The sequence below is a fragment of the Odocoileus virginianus genome, chromosome 4, assembly GCF_023699985.2.
Source record: "Odocoileus virginianus isolate 20LAN1187 ecotype Illinois chromosome 4, Ovbor_1.2, whole genome shotgun sequence".
Classification (NCBI taxonomy): domain Eukaryota; kingdom Metazoa; phylum Chordata; class Mammalia; order Artiodactyla; family Cervidae; genus Odocoileus; species Odocoileus virginianus.
The window spans coordinates 71,910,204-71,919,204 of NC_069677.1; the positions used below are offsets into that span (position 1 = coordinate 71,910,204).

Consider the following 9,001-nt stretch of genomic DNA (forward strand, 5'->3'; position numbering starts at 1 on the left):
CAACATAGGGTTAGTCAAAATGGAGTGCTCACTCTGTGCCCAGCCACTGGGCTTGGGTCTCTATAGGGGTGAATACCCTGTCAATCTCACAACACCAGGAGATTCTCTTATTACCCCCATTCTACCAATGAGGAAACCAAGGCCTGGAGAGGTTAAGCAACTCATTGAAAATCACATCGACAGAGCCAGGGCTGCAATCGAATGTCTCTAGTTTGGGATCATGCATGTGTCACCCTTAAAGCCTGGTGCATCTTAATCCTTTCGCCACAAGATGGCAAGGCCCACAGGAGCAGTGTGGTGTTTTATGTTTGTCCTTTGGAAACCCAATGTGCAGTACGGAACCTGGCACTAAGGATTTGTTAATTTTGCACAAAACTTCTTTTTTTTCTTTTTGGCTGTGCCACGTGACTTGTGGAATCTTAGTTCCCTGATTATGGATGGAACCTATGTCCCCTGCATTGGAAGCACAGAGCAATAACCACTGGACCTCCAGAAAATTACTTTGCAAACCTTCTTTTACACACTGGGTTCCTCCTTTCTACAAAACTGACTCCTGACATCTTGCAAAGGGTAGGTCTCTCTGAGAAGAGATGTTTGTTTTCCCAAGATCAGTGCCCTCAGCAAAGCTATTGTTCAGAGTTTCCAGAACTGTCGAGAGCTTTTGGAGCCAGGCTTCTGCCTACCACCTCCCCTCATTTTTGCATTTTGATCATAAGATTCACAAAATGTAGTTCAACTGCTTCACATTATTTCCTTCTGCTCAGAATCATAGCCCTCACAATTATGTTATTCTTTTTTATTATTTATTGTGTGCCCTGGGAAATTTTCATTTTAACCAAGACACTGGTTCAATTGCAAAATGGCAAAGAATGATTTGTAAGGAGATCAGTGTTGGGAGCTTATTAAAATAAGAATTTAGGGGATGGTTTGGAAGTAGAAGAGGGAAATCTCTTGGGAGAGGAGGTATTTCTGAGAGCTGAGAAGAAATTGTGGAATATGAGGAAGGGGATATAAGGGGAGGAGAGACAGAGAGAGAAAGATAAGAAAGAAATAGAATTAATGGGAAACTAGGAGGTAAATGGTGTACATAAATGTGAAAAAGTCACAAAGAGGAAAATAAACCAAAGTCCTCAGAAAGGAAAGATGATAGACTTACCATCATTTGAAACAGAATGAAGATTGTCCCCACTCCATCCTGTAGGCTTCCAGACGGGTTTACGCTGTCAGCTGGGTTATCTGGATGTTTTCTTGAAAGCACTATTGAAAATCACAGCCCCAGGAGGTGTCTGTTCTCACTGCATAAGTGCTGGGTAGACCAGGGACCCAGAGAAGCCTGCAGCTGCTCTTCTGAAGCTGAGGCCAGGACCTAACCTGCTCTGGAACCTGACCAGATGGCTCTAGAAAAAGAGCTGTGTTGTATGGGCCTGACAGAGGCCTCTTCTGTCCCTCCAGGCCCCCACAATGTCAGTGGTGCCTCCTGGAGTTGGGCCTGTGGTGGGTGGAGTCCCTTCTCTCTGAGATGTTCCTGCTTTCCTCCCTTGCTGGGGTCCTCAGGCCCCTCCCCGCAGGGCCCGGGAGGCCTCCACTGAGCGTCTCACTGCTCTGGTGGGAATTAATGACTCACCCCTGCAGAGACTTTCCCATCTGTGTGCTTAGAGAGAGATGTTCCACACACTGAGCAAAACAGCCTGTTTGCAAAGGCCCAGGCCATTCGGGGTCTGATCAGTAAATCTGTGTTCAGAGCCTGAGGGTCAGGCTGTGGAGGCAACAGCTGACCACGTCCGCCTCCCAGTGCAGCCTGAGACAGCAGAAGGCAATTTGCTCTCCTCAGACCTCTTTTTCTGAAATGAGCACTAGAGCATTCTTGAATTCTTCGGCTTCTGTGGAGAAATGAATTCGGCAGTGAGGAGTCTTGGGAATTTGAGATGCACGTTCTTATTATGTCATTTAATGAGAGAATGCTGCCAAGCAGCCTTCTCCATGCTCTTTCTCTGGGTTGCTGTTTCCAGCACTTACTGCCTGCTTTTCTGACCCATGTATACACATGTGCACACAGGGGTGTGTATATACATGCATGTGCACACATCTGCCCCTCACAGCACACCCCCATACTCCCTGGGTAGGATGTCTCAATCAGTGGACTGTCGGTCCAGGAATAGCTTGGGCTCTGCTCCTGGGCAGGGTAGCCTTCCCAAGCGTGCATCCAGTTCTCAAAGCCTGGGCCTCTGCTTTCTGTGCTGACCCAGGGGAAGCTGATATGCATATTATTAACCTGTGGTAGAAAATACGATGGTCCCTCAAACATGTCCACAGCCGAATCCTCAGAATCTGTGCATATGTCACCTTCCGTGGCAAAGGGGACATTGCAGCTGTGATTAAGGATATATTTTTTTTAATATGGAACGCTTCATGAATTTCCATGTCATACTTGTGCAGGGGCCATGATAATCTCTGTATCATCCCAATTTTAGTATATGTGCTGCTGAAGCAAGCACTAAATTAAAGATATCGAGATGGGGCAGTGATCTTGAACCATCTGAATGGGTCCAGTATAATCACAAGGGTTATGATAGGAAGAAGGCAGGAGGGTCAGGGGGAGAGAAGATATAAAAATGGGAGCAAAGATGAGAGCAGCGCATGGCCACAAGCCAAGGAATATGGGGGCCTCTAGAAGCTGGCAAAGGCAAGGCAAGGATCCTCCTGCAGAGCCTCCAGAAGGAATGCAGAGCTGCTGACACCTTGATTTTAGTCCAGTAAGACCCACTTCAGAGTTCTGACCTCCAGAACCTTAGTATAATAAATTTGTACAACATGAAGCCACTAAGTTTTTGGGAATTAGTTATAGCAACAATAACAACTAGCACACACTAGTATAACTCAAGGCATGGTCTTCCTGACAGGCAAAGGGAAACACTCCTCTGTCTTGGAGCTAGCCTCTTGTCTGGCATCTAGGCATCCAGGCAGCAGAGGGCAGGTAGATGCATCATGGGGCTCAATCATGCATCATGATGTTCTAGGAATTGGGGGCAGATTGCATGCCAGGCAGTAGGGTTGTGGCAGAAAGCAGAAGAAATTTCAAATCTAAACTTTGCTGGATTCAGGATTCTGGGGAAACCAATTATTAAAGCCCTGAACTCAGAGAGTGAGCAGACTGCCTGTGTGGGTGGGTCAAGGAAGGAGCTGGTAGTGCAATCTCCTGCTAGCGGCAGAAAACATGGCTGGGGCAGGCAGACTGGGAAGTGGCAAAAAGAAGAATGAAGCTCTTTCAGACCTTCAATTTTTTACCTCTGAAGTTTCCATGCCTGTCTGATGACCAGAACCATCTGGGGTGCCTGATAAAAATATATTTGGGGTCCTGCCCTGGGGTGCTTCCAGGAGCTCAACTGTAGGTCTGTTCACAGTATCATTTGTTGCAATGGATGTGGTATCTTGTTCCCTTGGAACCCTATGCACAGGATTCCCAAGTCTGGTCCTGCCTAGATTTCCACTTTGCCTTCCAGTCACCCATTCCCACCCCAGGCCAGAGTGCCCCACTGGGTGGCGTTCTAACTTGTCCAGGCTCCTCGTTTTCCATCTGAGGCTTGCTCAGCCTGCACTTCACTCCTGTGTCAGTTTCTGACCTGGCGAGGTCACAGCACAACCGTGAGCACAGAGGGTCTGGACCCCTCCTCTTTCTACAGATTTACCATATTCTGATGACACAGACTCAGAACTTCAGCCCCTTTCATTCTTTCTGTTCCTTCCCCACCTTTTCAAACTGGACCCTGGAACTAGGGTAGCTGAATCATTCCACCTCCAACAGATAAGGACAATTGGGATTCTTGCACCACCCTCAACCTTCACTGTACAGGTAAAGATTCTTGTATTTACTACCATGAAAAATATCATCTAGCTAGCTATTTTATATATACATATATATGAATGACATATATCTATATATATATATATATGAATGAACCTATTTTCTATGTATCCATCTATCATCTAATTTATTGCTATCATCTCTTTATCTACCTGTTTGTTTTAGGTCTCCATCTTTGACCTCAAGGAAGCACGACACACAGATGAAGATGACTGGCTGTATTGAAATTGTGTTCTTTAATAGTTCTTAACTGTTTGACCTCAAACAAGTTTCTTAGCATCCCTTGTTATCAGCACCCCATCTAAGAAGTGGCAGTAAGTAATAGTACGTAGCACATAGTTTTCTTGCCAAAATAAAATGAAATCATTTATGCAAAATTTTTAGAACAGCTCCTGGAAAGTTGTAAGGGCTCAATAAATGTTAGGTGTTACTATCATTTGGGTTAGCCTTTTACGAGATATTTATTTGAGAAAAGGAAGATTTAAAAATTCCCCTAGTCAGATTGCTCCTTTATTGTAAAACTCTCCTTTTGCCAGCTTGCCTCTTGGCAGGCCTTCAAACAAGGAGGGAAAGAGTGATTGCAAACTCAGCCCACCTTTCTGGCCCTGCATCCTTTTTACAGTTGAGCAAATAAGCAGGAATACGCTCAAAAGGCAGAGAGCAGAGGGCTGGAGAATCCCAGGTTGCTCAAGCCGAGATAACAGAGTCGTCGGAGGGTGGCCTATGTGAATCTAATCCCCACACCATCTGTTTGCTGATTTTCCCCTCTGTCCTCCTCTTTGAGGCGCAAGACATTCTGAGCAGGTGGAATTGAGGGCCCTGCAGACAGGTGGCCCCGACCCTTCACGCCAGAGTTTTCAATTATGATGCCAGTCAATGGGAGAGAGAGGAGGGCGAAAATGAAAATGGAATATTTGGTTAGCGCTTTGACAAGCCATGAATCAAAACCAAGTGAAATTGCTCTGGGGTCTCCGGGCCTGTCAGACTCCCCCATCCATTCTGCTTGCCCCTCGGCAGTGTAATTCTGTGCGCAGCCAGCACTGTTCGCAGGAAAGCAGGCCTCCTGTGCTGCGTCAGTGGGTTCTTCCGCTGTGCTCTGCCAGGGGCATGGTGGGTGGTGGGGGGTGGAGGGGTGGTCAGCGGAGGTCAGAGGTCAGGTGTAGAGGGCCGAAGGAGGGGCGGCCAGCAGTGTGGGTACTAAAGTGTGTCTGACCTATGTCACAGGACTGGGATGCCTGCTTCCCTCTCAGGGCTCTTCTCTGGGCTCATTGATTCCCTGGCAAGTGATCATTCATTCTTATTTGAGGAGCTGTCTGTGCGGCTAGGGTCAAGGCCAAAAAGTGCTCTGGGTCAGCAGGAGAAAGGGAAAATCTACAAAGGAAGAGTGTCTTCTCCATTAGGAAGCGGGGACCATCTCCGCCTTCTTTTCTCCAGTAACAGCCCCGATTGATTTAAAGCGCATCAGGGCGGAAGCAGAAAGCGCTGTACAAAGAATCCTTAAAAGGGGGAGTTTTGATGGAGCAGTGAAGAAACTCTTGCTGAAGAGGCGGGGCTGACTCTCAGAGGCAAACCCTTACTGACCCAAAGTCCCATGGTGCTATCCAGGGGGTGAAAAGTGAGTTTCTTCTTTTTGCCTTCTTGTCACTCATCTTTTGGCTTGGTAGGCATTTACTGAGCAGAGTGAGTGTTATGAGATGATTTTAGCTCTCAGGAACCTCAAGTTTGGGGTGACTTGGACAGTGATGTGGACTAAAGGCTGCAGGGAGGTCAACTCTGGGTTCAAGCAGGTCCTATGGGGAAAGCCTGGACACTTATGTGCTCAGTGCCAATCAGGGTGATGTCAGACAGGGCTGCTGCTCACTGCTGGGCAGGCTGTCCTGTGCCAAGGGGCAAAGCATGTGGGAACACTAAGGTCCTGCTAACCTTCGACTTACCAAGTCATGTGTCTTGGCGTGCCTGTGTCTATCTAGAATGTGAGCCTTCAGATTCACGCAGAGGCACGAATGAGTCAGAGTCATCAGGTGGCAGAGAAGTCTGCACCTGGCTGGAGCAGTGAGTGATCAGGAGCCTCTGTAGCTAGCGAACAAGGCAGGATTAGGTCCAGTGATGCCAGAACAGAGCCAACAGCAGCTGAGGTTGAGTTGGAAACTCAGAGTAGAATTGGATTTCAAGAGGCCAATCAAGATCCAAACTGTCAGCAGTAACCAGAAGGTGAGGAAAAGCCAAAGGTCTGTGACCAGTTTCTCTGGAAGGCCCAGAGTCAAGCCTGCTTCACAAGTGTCTGCCTGGCTGCCTCTCTTTATTTCTGTCTCAGTAGCACCCCGCCAGAGGTGGAGTGGGGAATTACTGCAAGCCCAGGGGATTCAGGCCATGCTGGGGGCAGAACCAAGATCAATGTTGGAAGTTTTGGGGTGATAGATCTTGGCTCAAGATAAGCTGCTATGAAAATTTTGCTTTGGAGGTGGTGAGCCCTCCGTCACTGGAAGTGTTCAAGGCCCCATCAGGAAGCCTGCTGAGGGGATTCCATATGCCAGGTAGAAGGTTGGGCAGGACATGTTGAAGGTCCTCTTTCAGTCCCACATCATCTATGAGTTTGTGAGACTTCAGTCAGCTGACTTTCCTCCCTGTCAGAGAGAATGGATTGCACAGGAAGTTGAAACTAATGATTAGCACAGGCTTTTAGGTTTTTGTTGCATTTACTTTCCTCCCTCTTTCTGGCCCCCTCCCACATCCCGAGTGCCGAATCTATTCCATGGATACTTGTTAGTAAATTGCCCAGACAGGAAGTTGGGAAGAAACTTGTGGACATTATTCACACAGCTCCTGGTCATCCCCCCTTGGGTGTTTCTTTGGTGCAGCAGGATAGATGACCAGCTTGGCTGGGAGGGACATGAAATGAAGGGGCTAGCCACACTGGACATGGTACAAGGAAAGGCTCCCAGTGAAGGGCTTTTTCCACCATGTCTGCCAGACTCCAAAGTGAGGGCAGAGTCCAGAACAGGCCCTACAAGCTGTGTCAGTAAAGAGTGTTTGTGGGATGTTTCTGTAAATTCAGCATCCATTTCCCCTCCCAAGGTTGGATCTTGGTTTTCCTTTGGGGAACTGTTTTTCCACTCACTGCCAGGCCATGCAGTTTGGAAAGAATGACACCCTCCTTCTTCCCCAGTATACGTTGAAAACCCAAACAATCCATGTGTTCCATCCTCATGACATCAGTTGATTCAGGGCTGGGTAGGTGACATCCATAAAGCCAATGAGGTGCAAATTTATGATTTCATTAGCAATATGAAAAAGTAGAAGCCTCATATTTATTAATGGGGATTATTAAAATGGAAGAATATAAGCCTGGAGCTTCCAAGAGGCACTGCAAAGAAAGAACATGCCTAAGAATGCAGCTGGCACAGGGGAAAGCAGAGCTAAAAGACTGAAAGAGAGCAAAGCCCTGGATCCAGCTTTTCCTGAATATCTCTGGACTCATCTCTGGACTTTTCAAACATAAGCCATTAAAATCCTTACCCTATTTTTCTTCTTGAATCAGTATGGGTAGTAGCCCAGTCCTTATCACCTGATAGCATCCTGGTTAATTCAGGAGTGTGCCTGGGGAAGTCCCATCCCAGGCAGCCATGTTCTGAATCTTACAGTCAATGACACAGATGAACTTTGAGTTTGGGGATTTTGGACTTGAGACCTAAAATGTACTCTGCGGAGTAGTGATCCCAAGAAATGATCCAGAATAAAGGAGGGTGTATACACAGGAGTTTGGGAAGTGATGTGTTCAAGGACATGCCCTTTGGCTCAGTTCAATGACTTATGCAGGAGCATAAAGTTTTGGATATGGGGGAAATGCCACTGTGTTATTTTAACTTCAGAGGTCTCTCTGGTATTGGCTGAAGCTGTTGTTGGGCCTGTGTCACCGAGCCATGACTCAGTTTCTCCCTCTGTCCAACCCACTTCTGTCCTCTCACTCCCAGGGCAGTTTCTTACTGAATGCTACCTGATGATTCCATCACAGAGTCTGCTTCCCAAGTTGCCCGGCCTGGGTAGTATCCCACTGGGTCAGGTAGCCTTCCCAGCCCCTAAGCTTCCCTCTTATTTTGTACTCTGTACCCATCTCAACACTGAGTGGGTTGATTCAGGTGTTCTGCTTTGCTCATTTTCCAAATACCTACTGCCTGGCACCGAGCCTGAGTATAGTAGGTACTCAACAGGTCAAGGCTGGAGATATGAGTGGATGTGTTACTGCTCAGTGGGAGGAGTCGTGGGGTTTTCAAAGACCTCTTAGCTTCTTTCTCATCTTTCTCTTATTGGAGGCAGTGATTCTATGGGCAACAAGGCTAGGTCAGGGAGATAACAGGCAGCAGTGATCTGAGAAGGACCAGGGCAGGAGCCTGAGAAGGCTGTTCTTCTAAAGAGAGTGACCCTGGCTCACCCCAGCATGGGGACAGAGGGCCCCTAAAGCAGGAGCATTGTGGAAGGGAGAGGAATAACTGCATCTAACTGTGCTGCATCCCAGGCAGCTCAAGTTTAGTGGTGCGTAGTGGGAAGAAGTGGGCCTAGCTCTTGCAGGGGAGCCCCTATTTCTGGTTTCCTGAGGCTGGATCATAGAGTGTCATATCCTGGGGTGGCTTTCAGGGGCATTACCTGGTTCCACTATGCTATTCCCCTTTTAAGAAGTCCTCTTTGTAGCTAGGAAGCCCAGAAAATCCTTTTAAGTGCCCTTCCCAGGAGACAGGGCTAGGACACAGGACCTTTTTAAGTTCCTTCCCATCTCAGGATAGGGATGCTTCTGGATGCATTTTTAAGTTAAGAGCATGTGAATATTTTTGCTTTATTGCTTCGAACAGTCCATAGATAAGCAGTGAGAGATGCTGATGGGGATGAGATATGCATCAGCGATAATGGTTTGTAGGCCCTTCCCTTCCCTTCCACCTGGAACACCAAGACTGGAGGGCATCCTTCGGGAGCAATGTGCTCAACAACTGCAAAATGACAAACATCGATCATACTGCAATCCATTACATAATTCTTTATATTGTTTAGTTATAATCCTTGGCCTTTCTGAATACATCTGTCAAACAGGCATGAAGCAAGGTGCCTTATGTACATAAGAACCTAAGAGTCTTGAACCTAAGAACTAAA

General features: G+C 47.3%; 1 non-coding gene across 1 annotated transcript; it reads right to left on the bottom strand.

The window, feature by feature from the left end:
- Positions 1–2,391: 2,391 nt before the first annotated feature.
- LOC139034897 (U6 spliceosomal RNA) lies at positions 2,392–2,495 on the bottom strand. Its single transcript, XR_011487475.1, has one exon. It is a non-coding gene; the product is annotated as a U6 spliceosomal RNA (small nuclear RNA).
- Between the last annotated feature and the right edge of the window lie 6,506 nt (positions 2,496–9,001).